A 16,350-nucleotide genomic window follows, 5' to 3' on the forward strand; every position below is an offset into this window, starting at 1 on the left:
TTGTCCCGGTTCCTCCGTCCCAACGGGGGGAAGGGTTCTATTCGAGCCTCTTTGTCGTGCCAAAGCCGGACGGCTAACCTAATATCCCTCAATCCATACTTGAAAACTTGAAAAAGTTCAAGATGGAATCTCTTCGAGCTGTGATCTCCAGCCTAGGGGATTTTATGGGGGGGGATTTTATGGCGTCAGTCGACATAAAAGATGCCTACTTACACATCCCGATAATGGGGTATATGCAATTGCGGCCGAATTCCCGAAATTGTCGAATTTCTGGTTATTTTCGCAAAAAAATAAAAATTCGTCAATGCAATTCAGTGCTTTCCGTCAAAAAAACGGACTTTCAAAATTCGACTTTTTGAAATTCGACTTTTTGCAAATTCGACTTTTCTGCAATGATACAAGTGCTGCAATTCAACAAAAGCATATTCAATTCAAGTTTGGAAATTCGACAGCAGTGCTTTTAGACAGTAAATTCGTCATTTTCAATCCGCCACACTTTGGAGGGTGAAAACAATAAAAAAAAATTTAAACATGTTTTTTTTTTGTGTTTTTTTTTGGGGGGAATAGCATATCTATTTATATTAGAAGGGATTAGGTACTTTTTTTTTTTTTTTTTGGAGGCACAAGTATTATTTATATATTTTTAAAAATATTATTTTTTTTAATTTTTTTTTTATTGCTGGAATGGTAAAATAAAAAATAAAAAATGGCGTGGGGTCCCCCCTCCAAAGCATAACCAGCCTCGGGCTCTTCGAGCTGGTCCTGGTTCTAAAAATGCGGGGAAAAATTGGGCAGGGATCCCCCGTATTTTTAAAACCAGCACCGGGCTCTGCGCCTGGTGCAAAAAATACGGGGGACAAAACGAGCAGGGGTCCCCCGTATTTTTCACACCAGCATCGGGCTCCACTAGCTGGACAGATAATGCCACAGCCGGGGGTCACTTTTATACAGTGCCCTGCGGCCGTGGCATTAAATATCCAACTAGTCACCCCAGGCCGGGGTACCCTGGGGGAGTGGGGACCCCTTCAAACAAGGGGTCCCCCCCCCCAGCCACCCAAGGGCCAGGGGTGAAGCCCGAGGCTGTCCCCCCCATCCAAGGGCTGCGGATGGGAGGCTGATAGCCTTGAGTAAAATGACAGAATATTGTTTTTTCCAGAAGAACTACAAGTCCCAGCAAGCCTCCCCCGCAAGCTGGTACTTGGAGAACCACAAGTACCAGCATGCGGGAGAAAAACGGGCCCGCTGGTACCTGTAGTTCTACTGGAAAAAAAATACCCAAATAAAAACAGTACACAGACACCGTGACAGTAAAACTTTATTACACACTGCCGACACACACATACTTACCTATGTTCACACGCCGACATCGGTCCTCTTCTCCATGTAGAATCCACGGATACCTGAAAAGAAAAGATCAATATACTCACCTCAGCCATGGTCCAGAGATAAATCCACGGACTTGGCAAAAAAAGAAAACGAACACCCGGACCACCGGACTGAAAGGGGTCCCATTCTGACACATGAGACCCCTTTCCACGAATGAGACCTGTCAGTGACAGCTGTCACACAAAGGTCTCTAAAGCCAATCAGGAAGCGCAACTTCGTTGCGCTCACCTGATTGGCTGTGCGCTGTCTGAACTCAGACAGCGCATCGCACAGCTCCGTCCATTATATTCAATGGTGGGAACTTAGCGGCTAGCGGTGAGGTCACCCGCCGGTCAGCGGCTGACCGCGGGTAACCCCACCGCTGACGGCAAAGTTCCCACCATTGAAACTAATGGAGCGGCTTTGCGATGCGCTGTCTGACAGCTCAGACAGCGCACAGCCAATCAGGTGAGCGCAACGGAAGTAGCGCTTCCTGATTGGCTGAAGGGACTTCAGTGACAGGAGTCACGTGATGTCCCGGCATTCGTGGAAAGGGGTCTCATGTGAAAGCATGGGACCCCTTTCAGTCCGGCATGGAACGGGTGTTCGTTTTGTTTTTTTAACAAGTTCGTGGATTATCTCTGGACGTGGATGTACCTCTGGACGCTGGAAGGTGAGTATAATTTTTTTCACAGGTACCCTCGGATCGTCGGAGACCGTGGCAGTCGGCGTATCAACATAGGTAAGTATGTGTGTGTCGGCAGTGTGTAATAAAGTTTTACTTGTCACGGTGTGTGTGTCCTGTTTTTATTTGGGTATTTTTTTTCCAGTAGAACTACAGGTACCAGCGGGCCCGGTTTTCTCCCGCATGCTGGTACTTGTGGTTCGCCAAGTACCAGCTTGCGGGGGAGGCTTGCTGGGACTTGTAGTACTGCTGAAAAAAACAATATTCTTGTCATTTTACTCAAGGCTATCAGCCTCCCATCCGCAGCCTTTGGATGGGGGGGACAGCCTCGGGCTTCACCCCTGGCCCTTGGGTGGCTGGGGGGGGGGACCCCTTGATTGAAGGGGTCCCCACTCCCCCAGGATACCCCGGCCAGGGGTGACTAGTTGGATATTTAATGCCACGGCCGCAGGGCACTGTATAAAAGTGTCAAAGTCAGAAAAATATCTCTATGCACACTGCCATATTTGCACCTCACACAGGTCTGCGCTGCGCATGCGTGCGCTCTCCCGTGCGTGCGCATACTCGCTGTTGCGGGCACCTGCGGGCGCGCGGTATGTGCATTTACGGTAGAGTTCATGTGTTCGTAGCGTGCGACTCAATCGTTACATATTTTCACTATATAATGTATTTTGTAGATCATGGTCCCTTTGATAGATTCTGAAAGTTTGGTTAATGTAGAATGTTCATGAACAGAGAAATCCCCCTTTGTTTGATACGAAGGGTCAGACAGGAGTAATACAGTGGTGTTTAGTATCCATCGGAAGAGTATCTAATTAGCAATATTCCGGTGTTGGTTTGAAGCGGATTAATCGCTCGTGCGAATAGTTATGGACATAAGAAGTTTATGAACATTTACTGTATTTGCACTTACTTATCCATGCGGCGGGAAACCCAGTTTCCCTCCCACCTGAGCTGTTGGAAATAGTCACAGCCCACCTGTATGAATCAACCTATGACCTTTTGTTATAATGCGAGGAGGAATTCCTGTGTCCAATGAACAATGAGATTGTTGGGACCATTGAATTGTATTGTGTGTGGGGCATAAATAGACAAGCCGATCACATCCAGCACTCACTCTTCAACGGTTATCATTGCTGAAAATCGGGAGCTGGATGTCCAGAGGCGCATGCGATCGTTTCCTTTGTGCGTAAGTTTTCTCCGCAATCATATTGTCTTTCTTGTGGTTATGGGCCATATCTCTCTCTCTCTCTTCTCCTCTTTCTCTCGTAGTCTCTTAAACGTAATAGTATTGTTTTGTATTTCCTGTGTAGTTATCTGGTTAGGTAGTCTATGTTATATTGTAGTGTATGACTTGTATTGTATTAATTCTTTTGCAAGTATAACATTCATAATATATATATTAGGCGTTGGACCCTAAGCACGGTATCTGTGTATTTCTTATAGTGTTAAGTATTCTCAGAGCGTCGGTGACGCTCAAACAGCTTTTAAGTTAATAAGGTTACACTGTGTTGCACCTACACCCTATCTCTACACAAAGGTTTTACAGCATAGTACATTGTTTATGGTTTAGATAAAAAGGTTTAACATTGTGAGCGTCTGCGCCGCTCGTGATCTCCTCGTGGTCTCGAGCGTCCGCTACGCTGATAGCGTAGCATTACGGTAGTCGCTCACCTATAAGTGTGCCCGATACCAACAGCGTATTCTCGTGAGCGTCTGTATCGCTCGAGCAGGCCGCTCCCAATACAGCGTCCGTTACGCTATAGTGAACCATTACGTTAGTCGGCAGCCAATAGCGTGCCTGCCTGTGATCTCTTTGCCGTGAGCGAACGTGACGCTTGAGCGTCTCGACCACGGCTAAGCGATTGTTACGCAACGAGCGTACCCTTACGGTACTCCATACGTAAATAGCGTACAGTGTTCTTATACCTCATAAAGGGTTTTATATAAGATAAATATTTAGCTTTATCAATTGGCGGCTCGTCCTGTCCTTCACATATCTCTGCTAGGTAATTTCAGCAGACATTATCCATCAGCAAAGGGCGGGAGATCATATTCTTCGCAGTGCTGACGGGATAAGCGTCTGCTTCGCTTAGTAAAGGGTGCTGAAGGAATCCGGGAACCGGAGGTAAGAACAACACGCTAGTATCTTTTAAAACTGTTTTATTTCTGTTTTGCGTACACACGCATATAGCTGCATTTCTTTTTCGTGTATTTTCATGTCACTCTCCTGTTTGCCATTTCACAATTGATAACGTGCTGAGAAAGATTTGTGCTATTGGTAGTCAAAGAGTAAAAACGATACATTAAGGGGTAATTTGTAAAACACACGCACAGCTTCGCCTGAGATACAAGGAAAGACCTGTGTGGTGCTTGGTAGATGATTACAGTTAAAGATCATCTACATTGATAAACGTGCTAATTGTATTTTTGTATGGCCAGCGTACACGTGTCTCTAACAAAAGGCTGAGACTCGCGAACGCAACACAAAGGCCGACGCACGCAGCGTATATTACGCAACGGAGCGTCTGGGTACGCCCACCGAAACTCAAATCGCACAATAGCATTGTTTTAGTGGGGGCGGTATAGCATAGCCACGTGATAATAGCACAAATTGATTTCAGTTTTTCCAAAACTTAGTTTAAATACCTTACTTTACTGTAATGCCTCTGGGGACAGCTATCAGACTACGGGAAATTATTTTTTTTCTGATCAGAAAACTATAAGAATGATAGTGGGTTGAAAACGGTATGAGTGTATTGAACTCCTCTTGGTGAAGTCTTTGTGAAATCTTGGTGAAGTAAATCTTGGTGAAGTAAGTCTTGGTGAATCACGGTCAAGGTGAATACGTGATGAGCACGGTCTGAGTGAAAACGTGCAACAGAGTGTGATAAAGTTTTCGTTGTATTACGCTCTGGCTGTTTTGGAGCACAGTAGGGAGACTCCAATGATCCTACCATTTATGGGCAACAAGTGTCTATAAGTGGTACGATTGGACCGCACGGTTGTATGTGTGACCAATAACGCAACGTGATATGAGGTAGTATATCCATACGTAAATCTTGCCCTCATACGTGTTGTAGGGAGCACATGCAAGCGTGATTTGTGTAAAGAAGGGAATTTTCTCAGGAAAATCTCTAGAGATAGGGCCTGCAACGGTTACACGTGTCTGCTAGAAGGCGGACCGGAGATACCCGGAGCAGAAGAAGTTCAGTGGAAGAGCTTTAAGGATTTCCAACGTAGACTGTGTTTGGTGCATTTTAGGAAGTTTTCTGTGTTAAAAGAGGTCCACAATGGAAGCCAAGTGCACAACACAGGGACGTTCAGCAGTCAGGGTTCAGACTGCAGAGGCTTGCAGACCCCGAGGGTCTGCTCGGTTAGTAATGTGGAGGAGGTATGGTCCCCACACTGAGACCTTTTGTGATGAATGGACACGAATGACTGCGGGGGATAAAGCACCATTTCCTGGGATAGGTAGTTTTGACTTAGAGGTATTGCATAATTTAAGGCGGAGGATCTGTCTCATAAAATCCTGGAAACAACGGGTTAAACATGATGATTGTTTGCAGTTATGGCTACAGGAAAGTGAAATGCAAAGAAATGTAACTTACATACCTAACTTTCATCTTGAGAGGAGAGACATGGCAATGGAGAGGATTATGGTTGCGGAGAAAGGCACAATGGGGTGCGATAAAAGTGCACTTAGTAACTATATTAAGAATGAATGTAACAAACGTAATAAGGTTTATAAAAATGAAAGTGTTAACTGTACAACTATTAACCCATGCAAGTCGCACCCCTTGTTAAACTTTCCTCAGGAACACCAACAAGAAAGTGAGCCCAGCACAATGTCGAAGCCTTTTCCAGCAGCCATCACACAAGACATCCAGGTGGACGCGACCAAATCGGTAAAGACTGTAATCAAACCCCCTAACGGAGGGTCAGGTGAGGTCGTGTCCACAGGTACGTATGGTATTATACATCACGCACAAACAAATGTACCTCATATCGTGGAATCAATTCAGAATGACGTTACTGGACTTAATCCTGTCAGGGTAATTGCAGTACCAAATGGGAAAACAGACTCTTCAGGAGTCACTCATGTCAGGAACATCGCCATGTACTGCCCCTTTTCCCGAACAGAATTAAGAACAATTCTGTCTGAATTTCCTGATCCCAGGAAAGACTTAGTTGCTTGTCAAAAATACATAAGAGTGCTAGGAAACACTGCAGAGCCAAATAACAAAGATTGGAGGACAGTTTTGAGGGCATGTTTACCCCCCGATGTTGATTCATTGAAATTTATCGCTGATTGTAAGCTAGATGAGGAAGTACCACTAACAGACAAGTATAACCAAGATAATGTAAAAAGAATCAATCTACAGTTAGGAGTATATTTTCCTACAGTAGTAAAGTGGAATAAAATCTTTACAATAAAACAAAAAGAAGGTGAATCCGCATCAGAGTATTTTCACCGGGCTCTGCAGGATATGGCTAGGTACACTGGTATAGATGACATTGAAACTAACGTACACCACAGAGAGGTAGCTGTGTCTGTATTAATGGACAGCTTAAAAGACACACTAAAAATCAGGGTACAAACCTCCATACCTCACTGGAGAGGCATCTCGGTGGCTGCATTAAGAGAGTCCGCTATCGAGCATGACCGCAATATCCAAAGAACCAGGGAAGCGCAGGGAGAGCGGTTGATGGTAATGAGCATCCAAGCACTAGAGGAGGCATCAAGTCGACCAAAACCCCAGGCCCCTAGCACATGGAGGAAGCCAAGGATTTGTTATCTTTGTAGAAGAGAAGGGCACTATGCCAGCAACTGTAATAATCCACATAAAGTTAGACCCCCTAGACCAAGAAATGAGCAAAATTATAACACACACAATTATAATCAGGGATCATATAGGAAGAATTTTGAGCCACACCCATAATGTGCAATCAGGAAAGGTGATCATTAGGACTGATGGTAAGCCTGAGGTTATAGTTAATAAATTGGGAGGTCATTCCCTGAAGACACAGGAATGACCGGGTGAAACGTTGTAAATGTATCTGTGAAATGTTTCTTTTTCTCTCTCCCCATCTCTGACGATTATTGGTAGGATTCAAACATTGCATATATACTTGGTCTTTGCAGAAGTCTACCAAACCCCAGCATGACCTATCCGCATCAATGTATTCTGGCCAGATACAGACAGTGGAATATGGAAGTGCTGGGGGGAGGGACTGCGCAAGGAAACCATTGGACATGTAGATATGACAGCCTGATGATCTGACAATGTTTTAGAAAACGTTTATGTTTGAAAAATGTTTTTCTCTAACGTCCTAGTGGATGCTGGGGACTCCGTCAGGACCATGGGGGATTAGCGGGCTCCGCAGGAGACAGGGCACATCTAAAAAGCTTTTTAGGTCACATGGTGTGTACTGGCTCCTCCCCCTATGACCCTCCTCCAAGCCTCAGTTAGGTTTTTGTGCCCGTCCGAGAAGGGTGCAAACTGGATGGCTCTCTTAAGGAGCTATTTAGTAAAGTTTTTTTTTAGGTTTCTAATCAGTGATTCCTGCTGGCGACAGGATCACTGCAACGAGGGACCTAGGGGAGAGACTTGCAACTCACCTGCGTGCAGGAGGATTGAAGTCTTAGGCTACTGGACACTGAGCTCCAGAGGGAGTCGGAACACAGGTCAGCCTGGGGTTCGTCCCGGAGCCGCGCCGCCGATCCCCCTTACAGACGCTGAAGAAAGACGGCGGAACGGAGGTCCGGAAACAGGCGGCAGAAGACTTCACAGTCTTCAGAGAGGTAGCGCACAGCACTGCAGCTGTGCGCCATTGTTGTCACACGGCTCACTGACACGGTCACGGAGGGTGCAGGGCGCTGCTGGGGGCGCCCTGGGCAGCAATATAAATACCTATTTGGCAAATAAATACATCACATATAGCCATTAAGGCTATATGTATGTATTTTAACCCAGGCCAGTTATTAAAAAACCGGGAGGAAAAGCCCGCCGAAAAGGGGGCGGAGCTTATTCTCCTCAGCACACGGCGCCATTTTCCTGATCAGCTCCGCTGGTGAGGAAGGCTCCCACTCTCCCCTGCACTGCACTACAGAAACAGGGTTAAAAGAGAAGGGGGGCATAAATTGGCGATATAATGATATATTAAGAGCGCATATATAGAAACAACACCTTCTAGGGTTGTTATATACATTGTAGCGCTTTTGGTGTGTGCTGGCAAACTCTCCCTCTGTCTCCCCAAAGGGCTAGTGGGTCCTGTCCTCTATCAGAGCATTCCCTGTGTGTGTGCTGTATGTCGGTACGTGTGTGTCGACATGTATGAGGAAAATGTTGGTGAGGAGGCGGAGCAAATTGCCTGTAATGTTGATGTCACTCTCTAGGGAGTCGACACCGGAATGGATGGTCTACTTATGGAATTACGTGATAATGTCAACACGCTGCAAGACGGTTGACGACATGAGATGGCCGGCGGACAAATTAGTACCGGTCCAGGCGTCTCAGACACCGTCAGGGGCTTGTAAAAACGCCCATTTACCTCAGTCGGTCGACAGACACAGACATGGACACTGACCCCAGTGTCGACGGTGAAGAAACATACGTAATTTTCCTTTAGGGCCACGAGTTACATGTTAAGGGCAATGAAGGAGCTGTTACATATTTCTGATACTACAAGTACCACAAATAAGGGTATTTTGTAGGGTGTGAATAAACTACTTGTAGTTTTGCCTGAATCAGATAAATTAAATGAAGTGTGTGATGATACGTGGGGTTCCTCCGATAGAAAGTTATGGGCGGTATACCCTTTCCCGCCAGAAGTAAGGGCGAGTTGGGAAACACACCTTAGGGTGGATAAGGCGCTCACACGCTTATAAAAACATGGCGTTACCGTCTCTAGATACGGCCGCCCTCAAGAAGCCAGCTGATAGGAAGCTGAAAAATATCATGACAGTATATACACACATACTGGTGTTATACTACGACCAGCAATCGCCTCAGCCTGGATGTGCAGCGCTGAGGGGGCTTGGTCGGATTTCCTGACTGAAAATTTTGATACCCTTGACAGGGACAAGATTTTATTGACTATAGAGCATTTTAAGGATGCATTTCTATATATGCGTGATGCGCAGAGGGATATTTGCATTCTGGCATCAAGAGTAAATGTGATGTACATATCTGCCAGACGAAGACACGACAGTGGTCAGGTGAGGCAGATTCCAGACGGCATGTGGAAGTATTGCCGTATAAAGGGGCGGTCCATCGGACCTGGTGGCCATGGCAACAGCTGAAAAATCCACCTTTTGTTACCCCGAATCACATATCGGCAAAAAAAGGACACAGTCTTTTCAGTCTCAGTCCTTTCGTCCCCATACGGGCAGGCGGGCAAAGGCCAGTCATATCTGCCCAGGGGTAGAGGAAAGGGAAGAAGACTGCAGCAAGCAGCCCATTCCCAGGAACAGAAGCCCCTCACAGCTTCTGCCAAGTCCGCAGCATAACGCTGGGGCCGTACAAGCGGACTCAGGTGCGGTAGGGGGTCATCTCAAGAGTTTCAGTACGCAGGGGGCTCACTCGCAAGGGAACTCCGGGATCCTACATGTAGTATCCCAGGTGTACATTGGAAATTCGAGACATCTCCCCCTCACACAATTCACAGGCTGTATTCCCAGCAGGTGATAATCAAAGTACCCCTCTTACAACATGGAAGGGGGTAGTATTCCACACTATATTGTGGTACTGAAGCCAACCGGCTCGGTGAGATCTGAAATATTTGAACACTTACATACAAGCGTTCAAATCAAGATGGAGTCACTCAGAGCAGTGATAGCGAACCAGGAAGAAGGGGACGATATGGTGTCACTGGATATCAGGGACGCTTACCTACAGGTCCAAATTTGCCCTTCTCACCAAGGGTACTTCAGGTTCCTGGTACAGAACTGTCACTATCAGTTCAGACGCTGCCGTTTGGGTTGTCCACGGCGCCCCGGGTCTTTACCAAGGTAATGGCCGGAATGATGATTTTTCTTAAAAGGAAACATGGACGCTTTCCTGATAAGGGCAAGGTCCAGAGAACAGTTGGAGGTCGGAGTAGCACTATCTTAAGTAGTTCTACGACAGCACGAGTGGATTCTAAATATTCCAAAATCGCAGCTTTTTCCGATGACACGTCTACTGTTCATAGGGATGATTCTGGACACAGTCCAGAAAAACGTGTTTCTCCCAGTGGAGAAAGCCAGGGAGTTATCCGAGCTAATCGGGATCCTCCTAAAACCAGGAAAAGTGTCAGTGCATCATTGCACAAGAGTCCTGGTAAAAATGGTGGCTTATTACGAAGCAATTCCATTCGGCAGATTTCCCGCAAGAACTCTTCGGTGGGATCTGCTGGACAAATGGTCCGGATCGCATCCTCAGATGCATCAGCGGATAACCCTATATCCAAGGACAAGGGTGTCTCTCCTGTGGTGATTACAGAGTGCTCATCTTCTAGAGGGCCGCAGATTTGGCATTCAGGATTGGATGCCGGTGACCACGGAGGCCAGCCTGAGAGGCTGGAGAACAGTCACACAGGGAAAAAATTTCCAGGGAAGTGTGATTAAGTCTGGAGAATTCTCTCTGCATAAATAAGCTTAGAGCAAATTTATAAGGCTCTAAACTTAGCAAGACCTCTGCTTCAAGGTCAGCCGGTATTGATCCAGTGGGATAACATCACGGCAGTCGCCCACGTAAACAGAAAGGGCGGCACAAGAAGCAGGAGGGCAGTGACAAAACTGCAAGGATTTTTCGCTAGGCGGAAAATCATGTGATAGCACTGTCAGCAGTGTTCTTTCCGGGAGTGGACGACTGGGAAGCAGACTTCCTCAGCAGGAATGACCTCCACCCGGGAGAGTGGAAACTTCATAGGGAAGTTTTTCAGCATGATTGTGGACCGTTGGCAAAGACCAAAGGTGGACATGATAGCGTCCCGCCCGAAAAACGGGACAGGTATTCCGCCAGGTCATGAGACCTTCAGGCGATAGCTGTGGATGTTCTGGTAACACCGGGGGTGTACCAGTCAGTGTATGGGTTCCCTCCTCTGTTTCTCATAACCAAGGTATTGAGAATTATAAGACATAGAGGAGTATGAACTATACTAGTGGCTCCGGATGGGCCAAGAGGGACTTGGTACCCGGAGCTTCAAGAGATGCTCACAGAGGACTAAGGGCCTGGGGAGCTAAGAAGGGACTTGCTTCAGCAAGTACCATGTCTTTTCCAAGAATTACCGCGGCTGCGTTTGACGGCATGGCGGTTGAATACCGGATTCTGAAGGGAAAAAGGCATTCCATAAGAGGTCATACCTACCTTGGTCAAAGCCAGGAAGGAGGTGACCGCACAACGTCATCACCACATGTGGTGAAAATATGTTGCGTGGGTAAGGCCAGGAAGGCTCCACGAAGGAAATTCAACTAGGTCGATTCTGCACTTCCTGAAAACAGGAGTGTTTTGAGCCTCAAATTGGGGTTCATTAAGATTTAAATTTCGGCCCTGTAGATTTTCTTCCAGAAAAAATTGACTTCAGTTCCTGAAGTCCAGATTGTAAAGGGTGTATTCCATATACAGTTCTTTTGTGCCTCTAGGGGCACCGTGAGATCTCAACATAGTGTTGGGATTCCTTAAAATCATATTGGTTTGAACCGCTCAAATCTGTGGATTTGAAATATCTCACATGGAAAGTGACCATGCTGTTGACCAATATCTCACATGGAAAGTGACCATGTTGTTAGTCCTGGCCTCGGCCAGGCGATTGTCAAAAAGAATGGGCGGCTTTGTTTTACAAAAGCCCATATTAAAATTTTCCATTTGAACAGGGCAGAACTGGGACTCGTCTCCAGTTTCTTCCTAAAGGGGTGTCAGCGTTGTCACCTGAAACAACCTATTGTGGTGCCTGCGGCTACTGGGGACTTGGAGGACTCCAAGTTACTAGACGTTGTCAGGGCCCTAAAAATATATATATATATATATAGTTAGGACGGCTGGAGTCAGAAAGTCTGACTTGCTGTTTATATTGTATGCACCCAACAAGCTGGGTGCTCCTGCTTCTAAGCAGTCTATTGCACGCTAGATTTGTAGTACAATTCAGCTTGCACATTCTGTGGCAGGCCTGCCACAGCCGAAATATGTAGATGCCCATTCCACAAGGAAGGTGGCCTCATCCTGGGCGGCTGCCCGAGGAGTCTCGGCATTATAACTTTGCCGAGCAGCTACGTGGTCAGGGGAGAACACGTTTGTAAAATTTTACAAATTTGATACTCTGGCTAAAGAGGACCTGGAGTTCTCTCATTCGGTGCTGCAGAGTCATCCGCACTCTCCCGCCCGTTTGGGAGCTTTGGTATAATCCCCATGGTCCTGACGGAGTCCCCAGCATCCACTAGGACGTTAGAGAAAATAAGAATTTACTTATCGATAATTCTATTTCTCGTAGTCCGTAGTGGATGCTGGGCGCCCATCCCAAGTGCGGATTGTCTGCAATGCTTGTACATAGTTATTGTTACAAAAATCGGGTTATTACTATTGTTGTGAGCCATCTTTTCAGAGGCTACTTCGTTTTGTTATCATACTGTTAACTGGGTTCAGATCACAAGTTATACGGTGTGATTGGTGTGGCTGGTATGAGTCTTACCCGGGATTCAAGATCCTTCCTTATTGTGTACGCTCGTCCGGGCACAGTACCTAACTGAGGCTTGGAGGAGGGTCATAGGGGGAGGAGCCAGTACACACCATGTGACCTAAAAAGCTTTTTAGATGTGCCCTGTCTCCTGCGGAGCCCGCTAATCCCCCATGGTCCTGACGGAGTCCCCAGCATCCACTACGGACTACGAGAAATAGAATTATCGGTAAGTAAATTCTTATTTTTTTCCTTGTTGTTCTCTGTTGATTTATGTGGTATATACATATATGAATTGTTCTCTCTCTCTCTTTTGTTTTTTTTTGTTTTCTCTCTTCTTTCTCATGTTTTCATGTTTTAAAGATGGTATGTCACACCTCAGTTAGGCAAATGGTAATGCAAGATTTTTTGCTCCTTACAGAAAGATCGCTGGTTTGGAAGGAATATTGCATCACCGGAATGTTCGTTTGGAAGACTGAGAGACAGCACCTTTGAGATGACAGCAGAACAAGAAGAACAACAAGACTAGAGAACTTAATTATCGTAGCAAGTTTCTCTCCCCCTCAAACTGTTTTCCTGTACCCCCATTACAAATTTCTCCTTTTCTCCTCCTGTAAGATGGACTTGCCCCAAGAGACTGTGATATGGATTTTCCTGTTGACCATGATGTTGACCAGAGCAGTCTGTTCCGGCGAGAGTACCAGTGAGGTCGAGAAAGGATCCAGAAAGGTTCCGATGACTGAGACGGAGGTGTAGATTTCCAATAGCAACACAACCACCAAGCAAAAGGCGAGTACCGGAAACGATCTAACAGCCATGTTATTTGTAAACATTGTTAGCTGAAAAGAAAACTGTATCTGTAGGCTCTGTGACAACGTAGTCGAGGATGGGTGCATTAAGAAATGCCAATCCAGTTTTAATATCCACATGGACCGGCATCCCTTGAGTGACTATCACTCTTTAGTGGGTAGTGTGTTAAATCAAACTGATTGTTGGGTGTGCTCTCAAGTACCTCAAGGTCATAGCAAATCAGGACTAGTACCATTTCCTTTAAACGATAGGGGAGGTACTTGAGCTAAGTGGTGGGAGGCCGGTGGACAGGAGGTTTAATATCTCCAGTCCTCCTAGTTTGAAGCTCCACCAATATCATGTGGATAGATCCCTCATATGTTTTAACATTTCCAATCCCCGAAAGCCGGGAAATTGGGAAGTGTCATGGAGTAACCAAACCATGACCTTTTCATATAGAGCAGATAGAATGCCGACAGATACAGAGCTTATACGCCACATAGCCAGTAGAGGAAAATCTTTCCGATATAGGTATACCCTAGGAAATAGGATTACGAGAGTTGGAGAGGTATCACCAGGATACTGTGCACATATCGTACAAGCTGATACGTGTACTAGACAGATGGGAGAATTAGGGTTAGGAGATTTCACATGGAAGATGTGTAATATGGTTATGTCCTACTCCGTCCCATATGTTCTCCCCGATGATGCGTATTTCATATGCGGGAGGAAGGCGTATAAGTGGCTTGCCCCAAACTCTGAAGGATTGTGTTATATTGGAAAAGTATTGCCTGAAGTAATGACTGTATCACATGCCAAAATGAAAGATATACACCGTGTTGCCCAAGCTCCTTATACTCACACCCATTACGAGCACGTAGTTAAACGGCACCTGATAGAAAGAACAGAGCATCCGGCCTCTGACATGATCCATGAATCCACCGGGATTCAGGTTCTAATCGCGTTAGATTTCACTCGCACCGCCAGAGGAGTGTTGAATTATAAATACATATCTGCGCTCGCAAATTTGTTAGACAATATCACAGAAATGTATGATGACACGTTTAGGTATACTGGAAGAGAACTTCAAGCTTATAAAACAGAACTAGTTCAGCATAGAATGATTCTCAATTATCTCACGGCAGTAACAGGTGGATATTGTGTCACACTGGCAACGCAGTACGGCGTGAAATGTTGCACATATATTACAAATAGTACCGAGGACCCGGTCGAAGTCATAGACCAAAAGATGGACGATATTCTCCAACTGAAGTGGGAATTTCGCAGGAGACACAATCTCACCCTTGCTGCTGTGAGTAATGAGCTGACTGGTTGGGTGTCATGGTTGAACCCGCGAAATTGGTTCTCCGGTTTAGGAGAATGGGCTCAAGGAGTCATAATGGATGTAGGGAAGTTTCTCCTATGTATCTTAGGTGTTATCATAACGATTGGCTTGATATTTAGATGCGGTCAGGCTTTAACGAAGTGCAAACGAAGTACCAGGGTGATGAGTTTAAGGAGTGAGGAAACTGTAAGTCCCATGGATTTGATTTATGACCCGACGGTAGAAACAATGATGTAATGAAAATGCGATTATATGGTCCGTTTCTTTCACCTGTTTTTCCGTTTTCCTCCAAGGTAAAAAGACCCACTTGGACGAGGAATTTGATGAGCCGATATACAGACAACAGATGGATTAAAGAAGAAGTTTTGACAACCTGATACACAGATTTTTGATGAACTTTGCCATAGATCCCCAGTTTCCCTAGAAATTTTAAAATTATGCTAGCCCAACACTTTTGTAAATCTATGGACATTGACAAAGCTTTTGCTCGCACCTTATGGGCAAAAGCACAAAGAAGACTGCATTCAACAGACACCGAACAAGACTTCAACCGACAAATGTTCATTTACCTGACATAGAATACCACTGCATTTACCGTAATTATGTCTTTTCTTCATCTCTACAACCTTCAGGTAATTACACACATAGTATAGGGAATACAGGCACAGATATCAGCAATCACATATTCCCCCATTCATGTATCATCAACTAAAATGTGCTCCCCATTTTGTTCCGAAAAGAGCTCGGTAAAGTTTGACAGCCCATCCACAGACCCGTACCACGGGATAAGAAGGAATTCAAATGTATACTTCGCAATGCCTCGAAGCTTGATTTAAAACACGTACGGCACGATGATACATGACCCCCAAACACGGATTCATACACACAGGCTTCTGCTATCTCACTAGGTCATACCCTTTTCCTACCTTCTCCTCTCCTCCCCTACCCAACCATGTAAATGTATTAACCCCTGACATATATTTTTCTCTTTTTGAAATGTTTTAGGAAGTGGCAGTTATTGTTGACTGCCAAAGGGTGGACTGTCAAAGTCAGAAAAATATCTCTATGCACACTGCCATATTTGCACCTCACACAGGTCTGCGCTGCGCATGCGTGCGCTCTCCCGTGCGTGCGCATACTCGCTGTTGCGGGCACCCGCGGGCGCGCGGTATGTGCATTTACGGTAGAGTTCATGTGTTCGTAGCGTGCGACTCAATCGTTACATATTTTCACTATATAATGTATTTTGTAGATCATGGTCCCTTTGATAGATTCTGAAAGTTTGGTTAATGTAGAATGTTCATGAACAGAGAAATCCCCCTTTGTTTGATACGAAGGGTGAGACAGGAGTAATACAGTGGTGTTTAGTATCCATCGGAAGAGTATCTAATTAGCAATATTCCGGTGTTGGTTTGAAGCGGATTAATCGCTCGTGCGAATAGTTATGGACATAAGAAGTTTATGAACATTTACTGTATTTGCACTTACTTATCCATGCGGCGGGAAACCC

Source organism: Pseudophryne corroboree, chromosome 5 (genome assembly GCF_028390025.1).
Source record: "Pseudophryne corroboree isolate aPseCor3 chromosome 5, aPseCor3.hap2, whole genome shotgun sequence".
In the NCBI taxonomy this organism is placed as follows: domain Eukaryota; kingdom Metazoa; phylum Chordata; class Amphibia; order Anura; family Myobatrachidae; genus Pseudophryne; species Pseudophryne corroboree.